This window comes from Sapajus apella, unplaced genomic scaffold, assembly GCF_009761245.1.
Source record: "Sapajus apella isolate SASKATOON/1434 unplaced genomic scaffold, GSC_monkey_1.0 scaffold4, whole genome shotgun sequence".
NCBI classification, from domain to species: domain Eukaryota; kingdom Metazoa; phylum Chordata; class Mammalia; order Primates; family Cebidae; genus Sapajus; species Sapajus apella.
Window position 1 is genome coordinate 2,987,502 of NW_022436944.1, and position 25,610 is coordinate 3,013,111.

General features: G+C 37.7%; 1 protein-coding gene across 4 annotated transcripts in view; it reads right to left on the minus strand.

Moving 5' to 3' along the window:
* The window catches only part of SERPINI1 (serpin family I member 1), an 81,080-nt gene that overhangs the window by 41,864 nt on the left and 13,606 nt on the right, over positions 1 to 25,610 (minus strand). The window contains exon 1 of one of the 4 annotated variants that reach the window (XM_032261317.1): positions 887 to 893. The exons of the other annotated variants lie outside the window; for them this stretch is intronic. The gene's annotated coding sequence lies outside the window, so the exon portion shown is untranslated. Of the gene's footprint in view, positions 1 to 886; positions 894 to 25,610 lie in introns of those variants that run through there. 4 annotated transcript variants of the gene reach the window in all.

The following is a 25,610-nucleotide window of genomic DNA, read 5'->3' on the forward strand; positions in this document are numbered from 1 at the left end:
GGAGGTGGAACTCAAGTGGTAATGCTTGCTCACCCACCATTCACCTCCTGCTGTGCAACCTGGTTCCTAACAGGCCACTGACCAGTACTGGTCCATGGCCCAGGGATCGGGGACCTCTGCTTTATAAGATCAGCTATGAGGCGTGAGGACATCCCTAAACTCTCCTGAGGTGAAATGTATAGGTTCACTTTGCTGCAGCAGCTACTGAAGCCATGCAAGTATACTTTTATCTTGGCCAAGGCCCTTTTAGTAAGGTGAATTAGGCTAATGGGATTCTGACACCAATGCAAATGAGGAAGAATACTAATATTAACTTGAATCTCCTGAAATTGTCATTTTGGTGAGTCAAAGTGGTCAAATATTGGCAACCTCATATGCCTCAATCTGTTACTTACTGAGCATTAGCTGTGTGCCAAGCTGAAGGTGAAAACTTTCACGTTGTTTTGCCACTTTATATTTCATAGAGTTATTACGATGCTTTTTAAAAAATTGTATACTAACTTAGAAATCTGGAAAAAAATATTATTTCCTCTAAGAATTCTTTTTTTCTTTTTAACATTGTATTAGAAATGCTAGAAATTGACAGAAGAACTCTAACTGATATGGAACACCAACCCAAGTTAAGTGGCTCCTTGTTAATCACAAAAATACTTGTGGCTCACACTTATTTTACCCTGGGAAAATTAAGTTACTATATTACTCTATAAACAGACTTTTTTAGGACTACAGACTGTGGAGAAAGTCAAAGTAAAAAAGAATGTGTCAAAAGTTATTTTACTGTTTTGTTTTTTAAAGCTCCCATAAACTTAAAAAAACTTCCCTGACATTGACTAACACCGTGCTAATGCTATCTGAAAATACCTGCCTGTTAATTCTATTTATAAACCTGCCACACACCTTGTAATAGGAGTACGTCTAAAAGAAACTTTGGTTACCTGTTCCTGTTCATCAGTGTGAATGACTGAAAAGGCAACTTATAATTTTTATAGCAGTGTGGGCAAACAACTAAAACAGAAGTAGATTTTAAAAAGGCTCTATCAAAGTATTCTAGTTACATTTGCTTGTAATTTTCAGAACAACATTTGTAATACAGTAACAGCTTTAGGAAGCATGTAGAAAGATGTGTCAAGGAAATCAGCCAATGTTAATGTTGGTGTAAGGGAAATATTGTACTTCTCCATAAGGCACTTAAAATAGTAAATCGACCACTTTTATTTTCAGAGATCTCAAAAGAAATTGATTTAATTTATTTTTCTGAATCAAATCCAAGTTAAACAGTCCCCACTAACAGGAAACTGTCTCTTATCAAGCTCCTTACATAGCAGCTTAAAGCTTTTCCCATCATTGTACAGGTAGAACAGGAAGAATATTTCATGGATCTTACATTGTGAGCAACAGCATTCACTGCCCTGGCATAGTTAGGATGTGTCCCTCTCCTTAGGTAACCACTGGAGTTTCCCAGAACAGTCATGATGAAATGAAGGCAAATATGTTGGAGCCTTTTTGTTTTTTTAACTTTTGATTCGCTTCTTGTCTTAAGCATTACCAAAAGTTAAAGCTAGTTGTGTCAGATAAACTTCAGAGAAATGCGCGCGCGCGCACACACACACACACACACACACACACACACACACACGTAAAGAAAAAGGGTCTCATGATGCTGCCATGGCTGGAATATAATGGCTATTCAAGCAATTTTCCTGCCTCATCTTCCTGAGCAGCTGATACTGTAAGTGTACATCATTGCACTTGAATTTCAGAGAATATTTTAATGATTCCAAGGTATGTGTCAGAGACTGTCATGGAGATAAGACTTGCCCATAAATGAATTAGAATAAAATAAAACAATTCTCTTGACTTAACTTTATAAAAATACAGACAATTAGCTCTGCAGAGAATGACTGAATGATGGACATTGGGTTGCCATGAACATCATGGATTTTTACTCTATAACAGATCTATATAGATGTTTTTGAATATACAGTTTTAAAATCCCAATAAGAGGCAAAGCTCAACTTGAGATAAGTATGACAGGTTACCCAAATAGGATGGGCTATACTGTCATATTTCCTCACTTCTAGTATTGCTTGTAGAATTTTATAGGTGAGTGGCTGGGAGCTAAAAGATCTAGATAACTGCTAATATTCAGGAATATGATAGAAATATCTAAGTGTCAAAATGAAAAGTTCCTCCCATACACTATATCCTTTTATCTCAATTTTCTCCCCAAAGATCATTCATTCATAGAACTGTAGAGATGGAACAATAATATAATGAACAAAACATCTAGACATAATATAAATTATTGCTAGTCCTCTTAACAAGCCTATAGGTAGATGCAGGTGACCCCATTTGTAGATTAAGAAATTGAAACCCATTACGTTGAAGATGCTGTATTATGTTCGCACAGTTTATTAAGGAGTGAAGATGGGTTCTGAACTTTCATCAGAAGGCTTCAAGTCCTGTACTATTTCACTATGCCATGCTGCCCATGTTAGATGGGATTTAGAGGTTATCAGGTTCACTTCTGTTAATTTAATGCAGGAATTCCCTGTAAAAGACTGACTTTGCTAAATCCCATGTGTGTGCGGAAACACACACACACACACACACACACACACACACACACACACACACAGACACAGCTGTCCATCTAGTTTTAAATTGCCTTACTTGCTGGCAAGGTATTCCTTAAGTTTGGATGAAATTTTACTCTCTTAATATATTGGTCCTACTTGTGCCAAATAATTCTACAACAGATTTCAGACATAAAATACATTCATTGGGATGTTAACCTACCATTTACTTCATTACACTACTTAAACGTTTTTAACTAAAAAAAAAAGGTAATAGGTAAAACTTTCACAGAACATAAATGCAAAAGTTATAAAAAGGTACATAGTGAAGATTCTCTTTCCCACACTCCCTTGTCCCTTAGCCAGTTTCCCTCAGTGAAATCAACCCAAGTTATCTTCCAGAGATATCTTATGTATATATACTAAATGTATTGCCCCTTTTCTTACAGATATTATAACATAATATGCATTCATATACACTGGTTTAGATTTTTACTTTTTTTTTAACAACATGTTGGATACTATTTCCTAGCATTACATAAAGAATTTTCTCATTTTAAAAAATAAGCTTTATAGCATTTCACTATATTTATTTAATGTCTTCAACCAATGGGAATTTAGATTATTGCAATCTTGCTATCATAAATAATGCCACAACAAGTAATTTCAGAAATACAGCATTTCACAGGTGGGCAATTATCTCCACAGGGTAAATTCCCAGAAGTTAAATTGTTGGGTCAAAAAATATAACTGCTTATAATTTTAATAAATTCTGTCAAATTGCCCTCTACAAAGGTTATATTATTTAAAACCCTAGAAATATACTCAAATAGAAATAAGAAGGATCTATACCAAAGAATAGACAAAATGCTCTTGAGGAATAGACACAAAAAAAGACTAGAATCCTTCATCTTTTCAGTAGTATTCTTAGCAAAATAAGGATTAACATGTTAAGCATCACCATGAGGGTACATTAGCAAGGACCAGATGGTGAGAAAATGTACAGGACAGTTGATCAGTTTCAACAAACATAACATAAAGGTCAGTGAGAGCTTGGAGAAACAGTGAGACAGATGGCTTAAGAGATTTGAGATGCACATCAACAAATTATAATGCCCAGGCTTTATTTTACAGTTGAAACAAATTGTAAAAGTCATTTATAGTAATTATGAGACAATTGAGGGAAAAAAACTAGGATAAGTGGAAATTGATACTTTATTCTTCAATAGGAATATGCAACATAGTAAAGAGGTCAGTTCTCCATGTATTATACTATATCTTCAATAAAATTTCAATAAAATAGCAGCTTTTAAAAATTAGACTACTTAGTTTTAAAGTTTATGTAGAAAACACTAAGAATACCAAAGCAAATTTTGAGCAATAAAAACAGTGATGAAATAATAAAATGCATTAAAAAGCTACAATAATTAAAATAGGGTTGTTCAAAATATAATTTACTATACGATAAAACTTGGCACTTCAAATCAGTGGTTTTAGAAGAGATCATTCAGTAAATAATAACTGGTGTTGGGAGAACAGGATATTTTTATGTTAATAATCTTCTGATTCTTACTTTGTACTTCAAATCAAAATAAATTTCAGAGAGATCAGACTTTAAAAGTAAACAGTGAAACTTAAGAGTTCCAGGAAAAAACCATGAACCTTTTTTAAACATATCCTTTTAAAACATATATTCATATGTAAATACATATATCTTTCCATATATACATAAACTTACACATATATGTGTGCATATATATATGCACATATTATATCTATATATATAATGTTGAATTAGTGTGACAAAGATCCAGGCACCATTAAAAAAATGTAAACATACCTATGTTAAAATAAAAATAATCCACAGCAAAAAAAATATATAGATATATAACTAAAGTCGAGAGACAGGTGACAAACTGAAAAATCTTAAATCACAGGCAAAAGAATAATTTCCCTTCTCTACAAAGGACTTTTATAAATAAAAAATATCAACAAAAATTCTATAGAAAACCAGGAAAGGATATGAATAGATACTTCACCAAAATGATATTACAAATGGCTTTTAAACATGTAAAAACATGGTCAAACTTTTCAATAGTTATTAATTAAAGTAGACTACACTGAAGTACCATTAGTCACTTATCAGATTGATAAAAATAATATTAACCTTCACACTCTTAATATTAGACAATGACTCTAAAACATGACTTGTAAAAAAATGAACAGGGACAGAAAAGCAGTCACCTTTTAAAAGTTGTAGAATATAGCTGGGCATGGTGGCTCAAGCCTGTAATCCCAGCACTTTGGGAGGCCGAGGCAGGTGGATCACGAGGTCAAGGGATCGAGACCATCCTGGTCAATATGGTGAAACCCCGTCTCTACTAAAAATACAAAACATTAGCTGGGCATGGTGGCGCGTGCCTGTAATCCCAGCTACTCAGAAGGTTGAGGCAGGAGAATTGCCTGAACCCAAGAGGCGGAGGTTGCAGTGAGCCGAGATCGCGCCATTGCACTCCAGCCTGGGTTACAAGAGTGAAACTCTGTCTCAAAAAAAAAAAAAAAAATTGTAGAATATGTCTATAATCTTTAAGGTTAGGGTTTTACGGTTTTCTCTCACTTATACAACGGTCACAATATTAGATGATTTCTCTTATACAGAATGTAATTGATAAACCAGAATAAGCAAAAACTTTAAGATCTTTAAACAGTCAAAAAAAATCCATAAAGATATATATTTTGTATCAAAGTCTATATAGTTAACTCAGAGGGGAACACACAATTCCTACCCTGGAATGTTTAATTTTATTTTACGTACAGTCTTAATGTACAGGTTTGTTTTGTTTTGGTTTCCTACTTTTGGCACTTAAAAGAACAAAATCAGGATCAGGTGCGGTGGCTCACACTTGTAATCCCAGCACTTTGGGAGGCTGAGGCGGGTGGATCATGAGGTCAAGAGATTGAGACAATCCTGGCCAACATGGTGAAACCCCATCCCTACTAAAAATACAAAAACTAGCTGGACGTGGTAGCGTGCACCTGTAGTCCCAGCTACTCAGGAGGCTGAGGCAGGAGAATTGCTTGAACCCGGGAGGTGGAGGTTACAGTGAGCTGAGATTGCACCACTGTACTCCAGCCTGGCAACAGAGGGAGATTCCATCTCAAAAAAGAAAAGAAAAGAAAAGGAACTAAACATTCGAGGGAGGGGCTCCTGGAGATAGGCATAGTGACTTTGGGAAGAAGCCATAAAAGGAGCTGGTGTGCAGCACATGAAAGTCTGCAGGCCTCAAATAAAGCCTTAAAGTGTAGGACCATTATCATAAGCATATTTTCTATGTGGATCATGGTAACACTATAGCGGCCAGTGCTGGATATTCATGATGACGCCCTTTAACCATCTCAAAAATAGTACCCTATTCTATTCAGTAGGATCTTCAGGGATGTGAATAATATGTGTTAGATAAATTCTATAAGCCATCTGAAACACAATATTGGAATATTCAACAGGATACATTTCAGTTTTCTACAATACTCAAATACATGGAAAAACTAATTTTTTTGTGGCTGTAGCTAGCTATGATATTGCTATAGTGTAAAAGGCAAATAATACATTATCACTGATGTGCTTTTGTTTTTAACCCACAAGTCAGCTTTTTCAGTCTTGAACAATTTTGAATTGAGGACAGGCATGCCTCAGAGATACTGCTGGTTTGGATCCAGGTTACCACAACAAAGTTAGTAACAAAACAAAGAGAGTTATATGAACTTTTTGGTTTTCTAGTGCATATAAAAGTTATGCTCACACCCTACTGTAGTCCATTAAGTGTGCAATAGCATTATGTCTAAAAAAATAAGGCACGTACCTTAATGTAAAAATAGTTTATTGCTGAAAAATGCTAATGATCATCTGAACCATCAGCAAGTCATAAGCCTTTTGTTGGTGGAGGGTCTTACCTTGATGTTGATGGCTGCTCACTGATAAGACTGGTGGTTGCTGAATGTTGGGATAGTTGTAGTAATTTCTTAAAATAATACAACAATGAAGTTTGCCACATCTATGGACTCTCACAAAATATTTCTTCGGTATCATGCAATGCTGTTTGATAGCATTTTACCCACGGTACAACTTCTTTCAAAATTGGAGTCAGTCCTCTCAGACCCTACCATTGTTTTACCAGTGGAGTTTTTGTAATAGTCTAAATTCTTTGTTGTCATTTCAATGGTGTTCACAGCATCTTCACCAGGAGTAGATTCCACCTCCAAAAACCACTTCCTTTGCTCATCCATAAGAAGCAATGCTTCATCCATCAAAATGTGATCATGAGATTACAGCAATTCAGTTACATCTTCAAGCTCCAATTCAAGTTCTCATATTATTTCTCTCATATCCACAGTTACTTCCTCCACTGAAGACTTGATTGAACCCCTCAAAATCATCCATGAGGGTTGGAGTCAATTTCTTCCAATCTCTTGTCAATGTTGACACTTTAACCTCCCATGAATCACAAATGTTCTTTACAAAAAAGAGAACTTTTTTTTTTTTTTTCAAATGGCATAACTAAATGATACCATTCTCGTGAATCCTTTCCAGGAAAATTTCAACTTACTTTGCCCAGATCTAACAGAGGAATCACTATCTATGGCAGCTATAGCCTTACAAAATATATTCTTAAATAATAAGAATTGAAAGTCAGAATTACTTCTTAATCCATGGGCTGCAGAGTGGATGCTGGGTTAGTAGGCATGAAGACAACATTAATATCCATGTACATTTCCATCAGAGCTCTTGGGTGACCAGGTACATTGTCAAGGAGCAGTAATATTTTGAAAGGAACCTCTTTTTCCAAGCAGTAGGTCTCAACAGTGAGCTTAAAATATTCACTAAGTCATGCTGCACAACAGATGTGCCGTCATTCAGATTGTGTTGTTCCATTTATAAAGCACAGGCAGAGTAGATTTAGCATAATTCTTAAGTGCCCCAAGATTCTTAAAATTGTAAATGAGCAAGTTAAAGTCACCAGCTGCATTAGCCCATAATGAGAGAATCAGCCTGTCCTTTGGAGTTTTGAAGCCAGACATTCACTTTATCTCTCTAGCTATAAAAGTCGTAGATGGCATTGTCTTACAGTATAAGGCTGTTCCATCGACAGTGAAAATCTGTCATTTAGTGTGGCCGCCTTCATCACTCATCTTAGCTAGATCTTCTGGATAACTTGCTGTAGTTTCTCCATCAGCACTTGCTATTTTTCCATACACTTTCATGTTTCAGAGTTGCCTTCCTTTCTTAAACCTCATGAACAAACCTCTGCTAGCTTCAATCTTTTCTGAAACCTTTTCACTTCTCTCAGTCTTAATAGAATTTAGGAGTTAGGCTCTTGCTCTGGATCAGGCTTTGATTTAAAGGAATTTTGTGGCTGTTTGATCTATCTAGACCATGAAAACTTTCTATCAGCAATAGGACGGTTTAACTTTCTTATCATCCATGTGTTCATTGTGTTCACTGGAATAGCATTTTTATTTAATTGACTTCAGGACTTTTTCTCTGCATTCACAACTTGGCTAGCTGTGTGGCACAAGAGGCCTAGCTTTTGGCCTATCTCAGCTTTTAACATGCCTTCCTCACTGATATGGTTTGGCTCTGTGTCCCCACCCAAATCTCATGTTATAGCTTCCAAAATTCCCATGTGTTGTGGGAGAGACACAGTGGGAGATAACTAAATCGGGGGGTGAGTCTTTCTCGTGCTGTTCTCATGATAGTGAATAAATCTCAGGAGATCTGATGGTTTGAAAAATGGGAATTCCCCTGCACAAGTTCTCTCTCTCTTTGCCTGCCACCATCCACATAAGATGTGACTTGCTCCCCCTTGCCTTTGCCATAATTGTGAGGCCTCTCCAACCATGTGGGTCTGTAAAGTCCATTAAACCTTTTTTGTTTGTTTGTTTTTATAAATTGCCCAGTCTTGAGTAATGTATTTATCAACAGCATGAAAATGAACTAATACAGTAAATTGATACCAGTAAAGTAGAGCATTGCTGAAAAGATACTTGAAAATGTGAAAGCAACTTTGGAACTGGGTAACAGGCAGAGATTGGAACAATTTGGAGGGCTCAGAAGAAGACAGGAAAGTTTGGAACTTCCTAGAGCTCTGTTAAATGGCTTTTACAAAAATGCTGATAGTGATTGAACAATAAGGTCCAGGCTGAGACGGTCTCAGATGGAAATGAGGAACTTGTTGGGAACTGGAGCAAAGGTGACTCTCATTATGGTTTAGCAGAGACTGGAGACATTTTGCCCCTGCCCTAGAGATTTGTGGAGCTTTGAACTTGAGATTATTTAGGGTATCTTGAGGAAGAAATTTCTAAAGTGACTTGGGTGCTGTTAAAGGCATTCAGTTTTATAGGAGAAGCAGAGGATAAAAGTTCAGAAAATTTGCAGCCTGACAGTGCTATAGAAAAGAACATCCCATTTGCTGAGGAGAAATTCAAGCTGGCTCAAGAAATTTGCACAAGTAACAAGGAGCTGAATGTTATGCCCAAGACAATGGGGAAACTGTCTCCAGGGTAGGTCAGAGACCTTTGTGGCAGTTCCTACCATTAGGAGGAAAAAGTGATTTCATTGGCCATAGCCCAGTGACCCCATGCTGTATGCAGCCTAAGGACTTGGTGCCCTATGTCCCAGCCACTCCATCTATGGCTGAAAGGGGCCAATGTAGAGGTTGGGCTATGGCTTCAGAGGGTACAAGTTTCAAGCCTTGGCAGCTACCATTTGGTGTTGAGCCTGAGAGTGCACAGAAGTCAAGAATTGAGGTTGGGGAATCTTCACCTAGATTTCAGAAGATGTATGCAAACGTCTGATTGCCCAGGCAGAAGTTTGCTGCAGGGGTGGGGCTCTCATGGAGCTAGGTCAGTGTGAAAGGAAAATCTGGGGTTGGAACCCCCACACAGAGTCCCTACTGGGGTATTGCCTAGTGGATACATAAGGAGAGGGCCACTGTCCTCCAGACCCCAGAATGGTAGATCCACTGACAGCTTGTACCATGTGCCTGGAAAAGCCACAAACACTCAATGCCAGACTGTGAAGGCAGCTGGGAGGGAGGCTATACCCTACAAAGCCATATGGGTGGAGCTGCCCAAGACCATGGGAACCCGTCTCTTGCATCAGCATGACCTGGGTGTGAGACATGAAGTCAAAGGAGATCATTTTTGGAGCTTTAAGATTTGACTGCCCTGCTGGATTTCTGAATGGCATGGGGCTTGTAACCCCTTTATTTTGGCCAATTTCTCCCACTTGGAATGGTTGTATTTACCCAATACTTGTACCTCCACTGTATCTAGGAAGTAACAAATCTGCTTTTGATTTTACAGACTCATAGGTAGAAGGGATTTGCCTTGTCTTGGATGAGACTTTGATGGCAGACTTTTGAGTTAATGCTGAAATGAGTTAAAACTTTGAAAGATTGTTGGGAAGACATGATTAGTTTTGAAACATGAGGATGTCAGATTTGGGAGGAGCCAGAAGTGGAATGATATGGTTTGGCTGTGCCCCCACCCAGATCTCATCTTGAATTCCCATATGTTGTGGGAAGGACCCAGTAGGAGGTTATTGAACCATGGGGGCAAATCTTTTCAATGGTGTTCTTGTGATAGTGAATATGTGTCATGAGATCTGATGGTTTTAAAATGAGGACATCCCCTGCACAAGCTCTCTCTGCCTGCTGTGATCCATGTAAGATGTGACTTGCTCCTCCTTGCCTTCCACCATGATTGTGAGGCCTCCCCAGCCCTGTGGAACTCTAAGTTCATTAAACCCTTTTCCCTGTATAAATTCCCCGGTCTTGGGTATGAATTTTTCAGCAATGCGAAAATGAGCTAATACAAAGTGCTTGGCTTAATAATCACAGCAGTCAGCAACATCTGTTGATTGCTGTCCTCAGTGCCTGTGGCAGGAGGGCTCTCTGTTGTCAGTTTTCTTCTTGGTTGTGGCTCTCTTGCTGATCCTTACTTTTTAGCCATTGTAATTGATGCAATTTAAAATTATTTAAGTATTTTTTGCAATAAAGATGCCAGGAAACAAAAGGTGTCCCGATGGCGGGGTGAGTTATATTAAGATTTAGAATCTAGTATGATTCAATAGTGTGTGCTCTCTAAAGATCATTAATATTATTAATGTGAGGCAAAGGTCCTAGATTAAATAGCTTCTGGGAGAATATAACTTATTCAGAATGATATGACTTTAAAGTGTTTTCATAACCTATTATTCAAAAGAGAGACAATAAAACTATTTCTCAAACCTGGTACTTCTGAGTGTATGGTCTGCTGATTGCTACATCATGATTTCCTAGGAAATGGTTAAAATCCAGTTTAGAGGCCACATCACCAAATTCTTGAAAAAGAAATTCTACACATTGGACTCAGTGGCATGTATTTTTAAGGCATATTTCAGGTGACTGTTAGACACACTCAACTGTAGAAAACAAGCTGGTAGAATACCAACTACGATACAACTATCAGTAAAATTGTGGTCTACTAGCCAGAGCAACATGGTGAAACTGTGTCTCTACCAAAAATACAAAACAAATTAGCTGGGCATAGTGGTGCACACCTGTGTTTCCAGCTCTCTGGGAGGCTGAGGTGAGAGAATTGGTTGAGCTTAGGAGGTGGAGGTTGCAGTGCGCTAAGATCAGGCCACTACACTCCAGCCTGGGTGACAGAGTAAGATCCTGTCCAAAAATAAACAAACAAACAAACACCATACAAACAACAAAACTGTGGTTGAAATATAAGTGGCAGCATTAGAGGAATGGGAAAGGAGGAAGTAATTGCACTAATTACAAGCCAGATCACTTATTCCTTTGCAATCTACTGGCTGTATTTTTTATCTTTCTTTCTAGCATTATTGCCTAATATCAATTTGCTCCCCAGACTGCAAGCTCCATGAGGAATGGAAACCACATCTGCGTTACTTAGGACTATCAGGACCTAGCCCACTGCTTGGCCGAAGTCTGCACTCAATGTTTGCTGAATGAATGATTTAGGTATATTATCCCTACTTACACATGAACCAACTGAGACCTGGAGACTTCGTGTTCGTGTAGATTACCTAAAATGGCACAGCTGAAAAATAGTGAGCAGAGAACCAATCAGGTCCAGCTCCAAAGTCCAGACCGCTTCCCTCCCAACATCCCCTCCTTGAATTCAACGTTACCAGGCATTCAATTTGTTTGTAAAGGAGACTTCTATCTACTTTGCCTGTTAAACATTCAGATTTTCAAATACCTCTGTAAGGAATCTTATTTAGAAAATAAGTCACACAGAATATTAGAATGCGATAAATATCCTGAAAACAAACAAAAAACCTCAGTGAAAGGGGATAAGAAAGTGAGGAGCTGAGAGTGAGTGATGCAATTTTAAATAAAGATGAGGAAGCTTCACTGAATAGGTGATTTTTGAACAAAGGTTTCAAGGAGGAAGGTGAAGAAGCTAAACCTTGGATATCTAGAGTCAGAGGCCAGGGATTATCAAGTGCAAATGCTGAAGAAGGAGTATGTCTGGTTAATCCAGAGATTAGCAAGAAGCCAATACAGGTGGAATGGGGACGTTGAGGTGAAGAGTGAAACTGAAAGCCTAATTAGAGTGAGTTAAGGAAGAATGGGGAACAAAAACTTAGAAACTGAGCAAAGAAAACTCTTGAAGACAGTAGCTGGGTGGGGAAAGGAGTAGTCAAGAGAACGTTTTCTTCATTTTCTAGTTTAAGGTAGGAGAAAAAACAGCATCCCTGTTTCCTAGGGCAAAGATCTAGGGGAGGGAGAAGTTGATTATTGGAGGAGCAGGTCATTAAGGCGTGGTATCATGAGGAGAGGAGAGAGAATGAAGTCTAGAACACAAGCAGAGGCATTGACCTTATAGCGAAGCACAGACAATGCATCCATAGAAACAGAAGAAAAACTAAAGTACATGGGTACAGATGCATTTTGGTGGAAACACGTAGTAGAGTGTGAAAATTTTCTGTAGGGTTCCCTTTTCTCTGTGAAATAGGACAGGAGGGCCGGGCGCGGTGGCTCAAGCCTGTAATCCCAGCACTTTGAGAGGCCGAGGCGGGTGGATCACGAGGTCAAGAGATCGAGACCATCCTGGTCAACATGGTGAAACCCCGTCTCTACTAAAAATACAAAACATTAGCTAGGCATGGTGGTGCGTGCCTGTAATCCCAGCTACTCAGGAGGTTGAGGCAGGAGAATTGCCTGAACCCAAGAGGCGGAGGTTGCGGTGAGCTGAGATCGTGCCATTGCACTCCAGCCTGGGTAACAAGAGTAAAACTCTGTCTCAAAAAAAAAAAAAAAGAAAAGAAAAGAAATAGGACAGGAGGTTCTTCATTGAGACCAAGGGTGGAAAAAGATGCTGGAGAATCTGTCTTAAGAACATTTTTCATGGCATTCTACTTATAGGGAAGGTACCGAACTAGGTATTTCTGCTTAAACGTATGGAAATATCATAAGCAAAGACTCCTGTCAAGATAGTATTACTCATCTTTGCTTAGAATTAGCTTGGAAAGTAAATTGTCCAAGTAATGAATTTTGAAAAACAAATTAATAGAGATTGAAAATCTTCTCTTCTGTTCCCACTTGTATTGCAAATTTATTCTCCCAAAATTACTTCATGTTCTGAATGTTACTGAGAAATTTAGTAGATTGCTGAGCTGCACCCCAGAAGTGAGTTTGAACTATAATTTAATTGGAAGGGTCATAACTAAGTTTCACCATATGGGGCTGCCAGATGTAATCAATGCAATATAAGTTTGAAGAAGACATTATTGAGTGTGTTGAAGCACATTTTATAAGCAATGAAAGCTATCATTTATGCAACAGAAATTACTCTAATGTCTTATGAAATTAGGACATCAGCAGACTGTACAATGATTGGAGGGTTAAGGTAGAATGAGCCTACATAGGTCAGAAAATAAAGGCATTGCTCACTGGTCCTCCACCCCACCACATTAATCAAATCTTTAACATGGCTTATTAATTTTTTTTTTTTTAATTTTTGAGATGGAGTCTTTATTGCCCAGGCTGGAGGGCAGCAGCATGATCTCTGCTCACTGCAACCTCCACCTCCTGGGTTCAAGCGATTCTCATGCCTCAGCCTCCCAAGTTGTCAGGATTACAGGTGTCCACCACCATGCCCAGCTAATTTTTTGTATTTTTTTTAGTAGAGACTGGGTTTTGCCAAGTTTGCCAGGCTGGTCTTGAACTCCTGACCTCAGGTGATCCACCCTCCTTGGCCTCCCAAAGTGCTGGGATTATACATTTGATGATACAATTGGAAAATTGTTACAGTTGGGAATTTAGTTTTATTAACGGAGAGTTTGGGCAAAAGCCATTAAATAGAGGCCTGTAAAGTTTTTGGCCTGGGGACAATGAATAGGTTAACAAAGTAAAATTTCTACCACTAAACTTTTCAGCTCTTCATTCGGACTCTTCAAGGCTCACAGCTGTTGCAACCATGGCTAATCTTGCAATGGATAAACTCATAAAAACACCTGCAATCCCAAACATATTAAATCTATTGTTTGAAAGTCTGAAGACAGGCTTGGAGCAAAAGCCTGAGTAAACCATATAAGAGGCACTGTTTCTTCCCCTTCCAGGTTAGGTTGAAGGTTCTTATGCAAGCAAAGAGTTCATTTGTTCTAACTGTGCATCAGGAACAGCTGTGGTACTAGTGTTAAATCTTGTTCAAATACAGATGCATAAATTCTGCATGCCACCAAAACAATGGCACAAGCTAAAGATCCAAAACTACCCACGCTGCAGAAAATAATCATTTGGTTTTACTCTGCCTGAACCTGCCTGACTGTTATTTGCAGAATTGTGGTGATGAATCAATTTCTCTATAACATTTCTCCTAAATGTTAATGGCTTACATCTCCCTTGCTGAACTCATCCCTTTTGTAGGCTAATTTGGACATGTTTAAAACCAATGAAGGAAAGGACAAATTCAGATAATTGGAATTGTGTAATCTTTGGCCCGATTAGATAAATCCAGAGAGCTGTTCCACTTAAACAATCCATAGTGTTTAAATAGGTTAAGTGTTGTAACAGTTACACACACCCCTCACACAATTTGGAGCTGGGTTCCCAGAATTGAGGAAATTCTTGTCACCAGCTCACCAATTAAAGCTGAGGCAGCACGTTCAACCCAGAGACATAGTGTCAGAGGATTGGAGGTTATACGTATTTTCTGATCAGATGCCTCACACTGTTGCCCTGGTGCCAGAACAGCAGGCGATCTCACAGTTCCCAAGCCACTCAGACATAAATTTTTTCTTGAAATTAGTTATCCAGCTGGTAGCAGGCACTTCTTTTACCAGAACCACTGTAGGATCTAGTTGATAACTCAGAGGAATTGATGAGGCAGCATAACTAATTTAAGCTTGTCAGAAGCAGAATTTAAGCACTATTCCTACTTAGAATGATATTGCTAATTCCTTTCACCTGGCCAACTTCTAATCCTCTTTCAAAGCTCATCTCATTGAAGATGACCCCCACTGTGTATGTATGTGTATGTATATATATACACACACATACACACACACACACATATATACACACACACATACACACACACACACACATAGTGCTCGCTGCAGTGTCTTGACTACAGAAATATCTGTTGGAATTCTACAGAAATATCTGTCTCTTGGAATCTGAATAAAAAGAAAACTGGGTTAAGAGTGAGAAGACTTGGACTTGACTTCTAACTCCACTACTCACTAATCTGTGTTATTTATGGCAAATCTTTTACCTTTGCTGGAACTCAGTTTTATTCATTTACTTTTATTTTAGATTGAGGGAGTACCTGTGGAGGTTACAGGGATATATTGTGTGATGCTGAGTTTTGGACTTCTAGTGAAAATAGCACCCAAATAGTGAACACTGTATCCGATAGGTAGCTTTTCAACCCTCACCCCCTTTCAACCTCCCCACTTTTGGAGTCCCCGGTGTCTGTTATTTCCATCTTTATGTCCGCTCCCACTTATAAGTGAGAATATTTGGTATCTGATTTTCTGAGTTATTTTACTTAGGATAGTGGCCTTCAGTTCCATCCATGTTGCTGCAAAGCATATGATTTCATTCTTTCATATGGCTGCATAGTATTGCATGGCATAAATAAATAAATACACACACACACACACAGACATACACACACCACATTTTCTTTATCCAATGTTGATGGACATTTAAGTTCATTTCATGACTTTGCTATTATGAATAGTGCTATGATAAACATATGAGTACAGGTTACTTTGATAAAATGATATATTTTCCATTGGGTAGTAAAAAAAAAATCTGTAGTCAGATTGTGGGTCAAATGATAGTTCTATTGTTAGGTCTTTGAGAAATCTCTGGCACTCAGAAGTCTATAAAATGGGAACAATATGTCTTCTCTGTCTTTGTAAAGTGGTCATGAGAATGAAATAGTAAAGCCCAGCAGTTTCTGTAGAGAGGAAAATGGGATCTAACAGAACACTTGGCTCCTTAATGGGTGACCTTGGGCAAGTCACTGAAGCGAACAGCATCTATTTCCTGTGTCAAGTGTGAATCATAAAAACGTCTGTATCTCTTAAGCTTTTATAAAGAGCCATTCAAATATAAGAGAGTGTTATAACCATTTTTATTTTTGAAACATTTTAAATTTTAATTTGAAATAATTTTATACTTATAAACAAGTTGAAAAAAAGCAGAGTTCCCATATATCCTTCATTCAGTTTCTCCATGTGTTAACATCTTACTTATAACTAACGCAAAGTCATCCAAACCAGGAAATTAACATAGATACAATGTTATTGAGTAATCTATAGGTTGTTTACATTTTTTCAATAATGATCTTTTTCTGGCCCTGGATTTTATATAGGATCCCATATTGTACTGAGTTGTCATGTGTCTTTAGTTTCCTCCAATATGGAAAAAGCGTCCTGTGGCTGAATACTTTCAGGTTATACAAATGTCCTGTTTCTCATCATACCTTTGAACACAATTTTAATCTGTTAATGATGATCTGAAACAATTATTAATGCTGTATTTGACAAATTGTGATTTTTCTACTTCCATCATTCTACATTCGTCAATTGGAATTCTACTATAAGAAATAGCTATCCCTTTGCTCCCATTTACTTATGTATCGAAATTATTTTTGTGTCAGTAGAGACTCATGGGTATTTATTTTATTCTACAGGCTATAATACATTGCTATCACTACTTATTTTTCAAATTGTCCCCGATTTGTTATGGACTGTTTAGATGGTCCAACTCACATAGATCAATGCCTTGTTAAAAATCAATCCATCTAAAGAAATGCCTGTTTAAAAATGTAGCTTAATTAGAATATAGGCTTAGGCAAGAAAAAATGTATGGAGTATCAGGGGACACAGGGTACTAGATCCAGACACCTGCAGTCCAGAATGAAGACAAAAGACTTATAAAGATACAAGAGACACTCAAAATGTGAATCAGTGTAAAGGAATTAATATTACTTCTTGTTTGTTGCATAGGGATTTGTGTTACGTAAATCAGAATGCTGAATATCCCTGACATTTATACTCTGGCTGGAGATTTGGTTTTCTGGCAATTGGCAAGGAGAACATTTAGAAACATTTACCTTTTTTAAATTTTTATTTATTTTTTGAGATGGAGTCTCACTCTGTTGCCCCAGCTAGAGTGCAGTGGTGTGATCTTGGCTCACTGCAACCTCTGCCTCCTGTGATTCTTCTGCCTCAGACTCCTGAGTAGTTGGCATTACAGACGTGCACCACCAGGCCTGGCTAATTTTTGTATTTTTAGTAGAGATGGGGTTTCGCCAGGTTGGCTTGGCTGGTCTTGAACCCCTGGCCTGAAGTGATCCACCTGCCTCAGTCTCCCAAAATGCTAGGATTATAGGCGTGAGCCACTGCGCCCAGCCACATTTAGGAACATTTATATCCCTGGTTCATTTGAATATACAGAGGCCAGCAAGGAGTATGATTACAAGTTAAATGACTATATCTGATAGTGTAATATATCTTGTGTGCGTGTGTGTGTGTGTGCATGTGTGTGTGTGTCTGTGTGGGTGTGTGAAAGAGAGAGAGAGAGAGAAAGAGAGAACGAAAGAGAGATCTCACCAAATCAGGCTCCTTTAAAAATGAGAGCACTTTTTGAAACAGGTAACATTAAATTTCATTATGATTTGTATAACAGAAATCCCTATGTAACACCAAGGAGATCATATTAATTCCTTTACTTATGTTTGTTTATAAAATCATTTATTAATTCATCATGCAAATTCTTATTTTCAATGTTTAATACATCCCAGCACCGTATAAACACCATGGATATAAGCAACAATTATATACTGTCTTCAGTGACTTTGCAGTTTAGTGTGAGGTCCTTTCAAAAGCTGGTCTTAGAAAAAGCTCTTGGCTTCATCAGTAAAATAGGAGGTTTAGACTTTGATCTTTCAGATTCCTTCCAGCACTAAAGTCATCTGATACTGTGATTAACTAACTTGATTATTTAAAGGTTGCTGTTTAATGTGCCTTTCTCTAAAAATATCCTAATCAGTAATAGATGCATTTTTCTTTCTTTAATAAATCCTTTGTAGCTGTTTTAATACTCACTGAATTTCACAGAACTGATTCCCTACAGGCAGGAAACCTCATTTACATAGAGTCACTAATTCTGTTTTTCACATGGTGGCTTAAACTTGTGACATAACAGAAGAGTCAGCTGAGACTCCAAATACATTATTTTAAAACTCTCAGGCAGAAAGTTGGTTGCATACTGTAGCTACTCAGATATTCTGGCTGTCTTTGGATTAATGGAAATCGAATAACTGTAGTGGTGGACTAGAAATTGCTTTTATGGCTATGACAGCCATAGTCATTACAAGGGCATATGCTTATCTATATTAAAAAAAAAAAAGATGACTTATCGTTTGACTAATGGCCAGACATGTTTATTTGGAAGTTTAATTTGAAAGCAATTTTAGGACTGGGCACGGTGGCTCAGGCCTGTAATTCCAATACTTTGGGAGGCTGAGGTGGGTGAATCACTTGAGTCAAGGAGTTCAAGACCAGCCTGAGTAGCGGGGTGAAAGCCCATCTCTACTAAAAAACAACAACAAAAATCTAGTCAGGTGTGGTGGTGCATGTCTGTAGTCCCAGCTACTTGGGAAGCTGAGGTGGGAGGATGACCTAAGCCTCAGAGGTCAAGGCTGCAGTGGGCTGAGATCATGCCACAGTACTAGAGCCCAGGCCAACAGAGTGAGACCCTGTCTCAAAACAAAGAACAAACAACAACAAAACCCAGCAACACCTACTTATTTAATAGCTAATAATAAAGGCTTTAGGTTTCCTAAGCTATTTCAGCAGTACTAGAATCTGAGAGATCACAGAGAAGAAAGTGGAAAACAAAGATGTTTTTAAAAGACTATGCCATAATACCAAAGTCACATTTTACATTTATTGCAATTCCAGGTATGAACAGTCAGTGATGCTGGCCTGCATTTTACAAGGTTCCAGTACCAACTACAATGCCTTATGGTTTCCTCTCCTGAATTGCTTAACCTAAAATAACAGATCTTTTTACAAAGCATAGCTCTATCACAACGGGCCCTTTTGAAGTACTATAACACCGTCATCTATTTTCTTGAAACAAGAAGTGATTTTTACCAGTAAGTTGGTTTTAAAATATTGAATGTACCAGTTTCCTTGGTCGCTTGCCTACTCCAAAGCAGGAGTGAATGTGTGTTGCGGGTGGAAATCTGAAATGGCTTTAAAAGGAGGCCCATTTGGAGTGATCATGATAACGCCATGTGCTTTCTTTCAGAGTTTCTTAATTAGGAAGTGCTTCCAAACCACCATCGTGAAATAGGTCATGGATTAATATGCATAATTCTTTCCCATACAGTGGAACTTAACAAAAATGTAGATGTGGAGTTACATGTTAATACTTACAATGAGAGAGATGACCCAGTAACCTGGTAGGATTGTTGAAAGACTGGAGTAAAAGTCAAATGTTTTGATCAGACAACAGAACGGTTCATCGAGCTACCTGAGGCTGCAGGAAGGAGTTACCAAAGACATCTATGAACAGCAGGAAAGAAAGAGAGAAGAGGAGGCCAACTAGGTGGTCAGTTAATAGAGAACAAAAAAGTGCTAGCAGGGCTCCAAGAAGCAAGTACCGACTCAGGGTTGGGAAGGACATGGAGAAAAACAGCTTGAACCTGAACTCCACCATGGACATGCAGACCAGAAAAGACAGAACTCCTGAAGTGGAAGGAAATGAAAGGATTTAGTTGGATCAATCTGGAAACCCTATACCGTGGCAGCCTGAAAATGAGTTCTGCTATAACCAAATAATTCAGGTGTGTTCAGTCAACTTCCCTTCTGGATCATAGCTCTACTAGAAGTTTTCCTTCTAATGGATTTATCTGATTAGTCACATTTCTAATATGTTCCAAGGATATAAAATTCAGATTTTGCACTGTGGATTTCCTTATGGCCAACTCATAAACATTAATGTTATTCTTTGTTGACATTTAAAAAGAATATTCAAATTTGAACAGTGTCCATATACTAAAGAAAGCACAAATTTATAACAGAAGCTGTAACTTAAGAAAATATGTGCTATAGAAGGACACTTAAAGTTGCTTAAATATTTTTGTTGGATATACAATCAAAATGCTTGTAAACATTTTAAAATTATAGATCAATAGAGGGCTTTAAGAGACACTTTCATCTATTCCAATTACTGAAGATGCATCTCTGTAGCCCAGGGTCTGGCTGTATGTAATGTGTGGTTCAATTGGTTGGTGAATTTTCACTTTTCTCTCCTATTTCTGGGATTTGTGACAGGCTGTGGTGATTCTAACCCTCATTCCTTTATCCCTCCTGGATTTCATGCCCAATTAACCAGTATAAAAATGAATGCAGAGCTCAGAAATTCTTAAACTTGATAAAACAAAGGTAAATGTGGCGTAACTGCATCTCTTCCAACCAGTCATTGGGAGTATAAATATTTCCCTTGAAAAAGAAGCTTGAAGTAAGGTTAATACATGATTTTGGAAGAAAGGAACTGTTCCTCTCCCCGTTTTAAAAAACATTAAGGGCTAGCAAATGTCTTTAAAATTAAATCCAAGGTAATATACCCAGAGACACCCTATCAAACACACATTCTAATATGTCTCACCAGAAGAGAGACAGTAGCATCACTATATAATTATTTCAGTTTCTTTTAAAAATATATATACTTCAGACAGCAACACTGACAGTCTTCTGATATGCAGTTCTACTTTATTAGCTATTGTTCTTGTGACATTGGTTCTAGGCAAGATTTAGACATATTTTTCTTAATCTTTGCCTTAGCACACCTGAGGAATATGATATATTTTTCATTAAAATTAGCCAGTCTGTAGTAGGCAGTGGATATGAAGTATAAGTTTAGGCAGTTTGAAAAAGGCCACAGATGTAAGTTTAAGGTACACACGTCACTGCTCCCTACCCCCAATCTTCATGGGGTCCCAAGGCCTCTGAGAATCACTCTTGTAAAAAATGTGGGAATTATGTTTTGAAAAATGCACTAGGGTTTCTGGCATGATTGAGTACCTGCTATATATTAAATGCTTCCTATAGTTCCTTTATTTGCCCCCCTCATAGTGTCAGGAGAAAGGAACTTTGTGAAAGAGGAAACAGTTCAGTTACTTAACAGATATTTATTGAACACCACTAATTATCAAGCAGTTTTCTGGGCACTAGGAATGGAGCAGTGCCCTGTACACAAAATAGACAAAGTACCTGCTTTGAAAATGCCTACAATCTAGGGGCTCAGAAAAGTCACCAAAAAAGAGAGGGGAGCTGAAACCACACCCATTTCCAAAAGCCCCTCATCATCACGTCCTCCTCTGAACATCTGGCTTTCCTCAAGCATCAACATCCAAAATAGATTATACTTGTCATTTCAGGCAATAGCATCTACTGTGTACTGGGCCCTGGACATGGAGGTGAAAGCAGCAGACAAGGGCTCTCCCTTTACAGAACTTACATTAAGCAAACACACATGCATTAACGTATCTAACTGAAAACTGTGTTAACTGCAATGAAGAAGTAGTAATAGTGTGTCATATAAAAGAATAAGGGGAACCTATTTTAGATTAAGGGGAGGATCAGGGAAGGCCCCTCTAAGCAAGTGTTATTTGAGAGTTGAGGATAAATAAGAGTTGAGGGGGGAAGCAATATTCCAGACAGAGAGAATAACATGAAGGCCTGATGGCAGGAAAGAGCTTTGTGATTAAAGAACTGAAATTATACAGTGAAAAAAGGACAAGAAGAGGCTGGCTTAAGGAGGTAGGAGCTGGGGTATCTAGGGCCTTGTAAGCAGCAAGGATGTTGCATTTTCTCCTAAAGGCAGTATATTTTATGGAGTTATACAGGAGAGAGTATGGTGAGTCTAAAGTAGAAGAAGAAATTGGGTGGTTATTGCAACAACTGGGTGAGAGAAGATGGTTGACTACAGGGGTTGCAATGGAGATAGAAAAGGGGTAGATTATGGATATACTTATTTAAAAGATAAATTGGATAAGACAGAGGTAACAGAAAGGAAGGGTGAATCAAGATTACTCCCAGGTTTAAACTCAACCAGCTGGGTGGGTGGAGTTGTCCTTCACTAAGATAGAGAAGGTTGGAACAAAAGCAGAGAGGGGTGAGACGGGCACCATGAATTTTGCTTCAGTTAAATCCTTGGTGCCCATGAGACATCCACTTGGAGAGTTAAGAAAGTAGTTAGAGGCCGGGCGCGGTGGCTCAAGCCTGTAATCCCAGCACTTTGGGAGGCCGAGGCGGGTGAATCACGAGGTCATGAGATCGAGACCATCCTGGTCAACATGGTGAAACCCCGTCTCTACTAAAAATACAAAAAATTAGCTGGGCATGGTGGTGCGTGCCTGTAATCCCAGCTACTCAGGAGGCTGAGGCAGGAGAATTGCCTGAACCCAGGAGGCGGAGGTTGCAGTGAGCCGAGATCGCGCCATTGCACTCCAGCCTGGGTAACATGAGTGAAACTCCGTCTCCAAAAAAAAAAAAAAAAAAAAAAAGAAAGTAGTTAGATAAATAAGGTTAGAGTTCACACAGTAGGTCTGGGTTAGGAGTTATGAGCACATTTGGATGAGATTTATTGGGGAGTGTGGAAAAGAGAAGGCCTATGGCCAAGCTGTAGGAAACTCAAACACATGCAAGGCTTAGGAGGATGAAGAGAGAAAATGACCTTCTGTGAGAGTTCAGGGTCTGGCAGAAAGCAGGGGCACAATGCATATTTATTACTAATATCAAAACAAACTTGTATTTCAGTTTCTGTTGAAAAACATCTTCCTGGTTTGGCATAATACTATATAGGTTGGAATAACTTTTGTATTAGCTTGAACCATATGAATTATCTTTTTTTTTTTTTTTGGTAGGTCAAAAATAGTCAAATTTTTGACAATTTCACAAAGTTCAACTTCATGCAACACAATTTGAAACAAAATCCATTTATATTGTGGTACAGTATACAGTTTTAAAATGTTGCCATTTCAAACATAAAGAAGAATTTTTCACTAATATTGGAGGCTTCTTTATGATCATACATACTGGAAAAGATATTAGAACAAATCATACATTATAATGCTGCATACGACATGCCAATTAGTTTCACCCTGACAGTCGAGCTGACAGCCTGAAAATGCCATTGACAGCCCATCAGCATGTTCTGTCGATAACCTTAACACTATTCTCTGATAAATCTATATATTTAGCAGAGCAATTTAACACCTCTTACAATTTAACACATCTCAAATTTTTCATCTGTCTGAAGAAAAATCTCTTATTTCCTACTCCTTTCTATGCAGAGAAAACATTTAAAGGAAGTTAACAGATACGGTTGACTGCTTAATTTAATCTTTGCTTGTAGAGATTATGCTTTGAAAATCTATTCTGATACGGGTTGACTTACTTCATGTAATTACAGGTCTACCTCATTTTATGAAGTAGACATATTCCAAAAATTATGTTAATAATTCAATAGTATATTTTAAATTTACCAAGGGGCTCGTGATTTAAAATTCTGACAAGCTCAGAAGTCTGCAGTTTCTTAGCAGATAGTATGAATGTGTGAATTGGTCCAGTATAATGGAGAACAGTGGAGTCTGAAGAGGGTATTCCTTATCTAAAGAAAATCTTTTCTTTTCCTAATATAATAAACTCTGCAAAACATAATTTAGCCACCATGAGGTGAGACAGAAAGATTTTGGTCTGCCAAGCTGCCAGTTTGAAATGCCTAATTTAAAGTAACCTGGTAGTGAATTTTCTATTCTTCTTTTTAGGATAGAATTAGCTTTTATATATTGATTTTATTATTTTGATAGGGTTCAGATATGTAATTGTAACTGTCTAATTTTTTAATTTTAAGAATGCAAGAGAATTCGTAGTTGCAGAATGCAAAGTACAATATATGATATACAAATACTGTGAAGTAACTATGGACAATTCCATAGAAATACACAAAGTATTCTGGTTACTTCTGAGATCATGTTTATAACACAGAACTATGTTTTGGCTGGAAATAAATACAAAGTAGGTACTGTGTGGGAATACCTGAAATAACCTATATAATTTTCTATGCCTCACTTTCCTTCCTCATCTATGAAAGATAGTACTTGTCTCAAAGGATTGTCATAAAAATGAACAGTGAAAATGTATGGATGTAAAGATATGAGTGCTTAGGTCACAGTAAAAAAATCAGTCTCAAAAAGTGAAGTAGGTCTGGATTTCCTTCTAGAAAACACCCACTGCCTCCTTAAAACCTTTCATTTTCTCTTCACATACCAATAATAGTCTTCACAAGATACACAAACAAGTTTCACGAACACATGATGGTCAACCCATTGCTCCATGTCGCCTTTTCTGTTTCATTAATTTCTATGTGCAGTCATCTTGTCCTAACTTTGCCATGCTACACTGCATGGCTGAAAAAATATTTCTCGTAGAGCTTGCTAAATTCAACCTGGAAAGAAATGTTATGTAATATGTAATTAGTCATTTCATACACACATCTCTAAAACAGATATTTCAATGCTGTCATTTTAGATATTTGGGTGACATACACATGTAGTGACAACCAGAAAAAAAGTTTTGGTTTCTTTAATTTCTCTGAAAATAAGTCATCCTGGCTAGGTGATTTACCAAGAGCTGTGAATTACTTTTTAAGTACCAAAACTTTGAGAAAATGTATAATTCACTTATTTTTTTCCAGAAAATTGGAAATGTAACGATTCTCTTTCTTATGACTGAGGTCATTTTTTAAAAACTTACTGGCTCTGTCCTTCACCCAGCTGATATCTACTGAGCATCACATACTGCCCCAAGGCTCATGTCTCTGCACTTCTCTGAGGTATCAAGACATGAATCCTTCAGGCAACTATGCTTTCTTAGTTTCTTAGCTTTTTTCCTCTCTCATCTTTTGTTTATATTGAGTCACAGTTAATTTGTCTAAACATATAAATAGCATTCAATAGTTAATTAAACAGTTTATTAACAGTAAATAGATCCTGCATAAAGGCTAATGGATGAATAAGGTGAATTTCATAGCAAGGAATTGGGCTGGGTTTGTAAGTTTATTTCCTGCATTCGAGGGTGTGTTACAGTGGAAATTCCGGATCCATTTAATAAACGAGATCTTCCTGTTAAAGTTTTTCATTTATAAAAGTCGTTCTAAACTGAAGAAAAGAAAACAATTCTTGAAATATAAGTTGGTGCACTATTACATTTAAAGTGAGACTGGGTTTATGGTTTTAAGTCATCAGCCTGATAGTCATGATTGTCTTGTATAAAGTAGCAATTACTGTACTGTAGCTTGTCATATATGGTTAATGGTCCTCAGTGATGGATTATTCATGCCAGGCAGCTACCTGAATATTATGTTTTTATGATGGTAAAATGTATAGTTGTCTTAATATGTTTTGTGGAGGTTAAGACGGTGT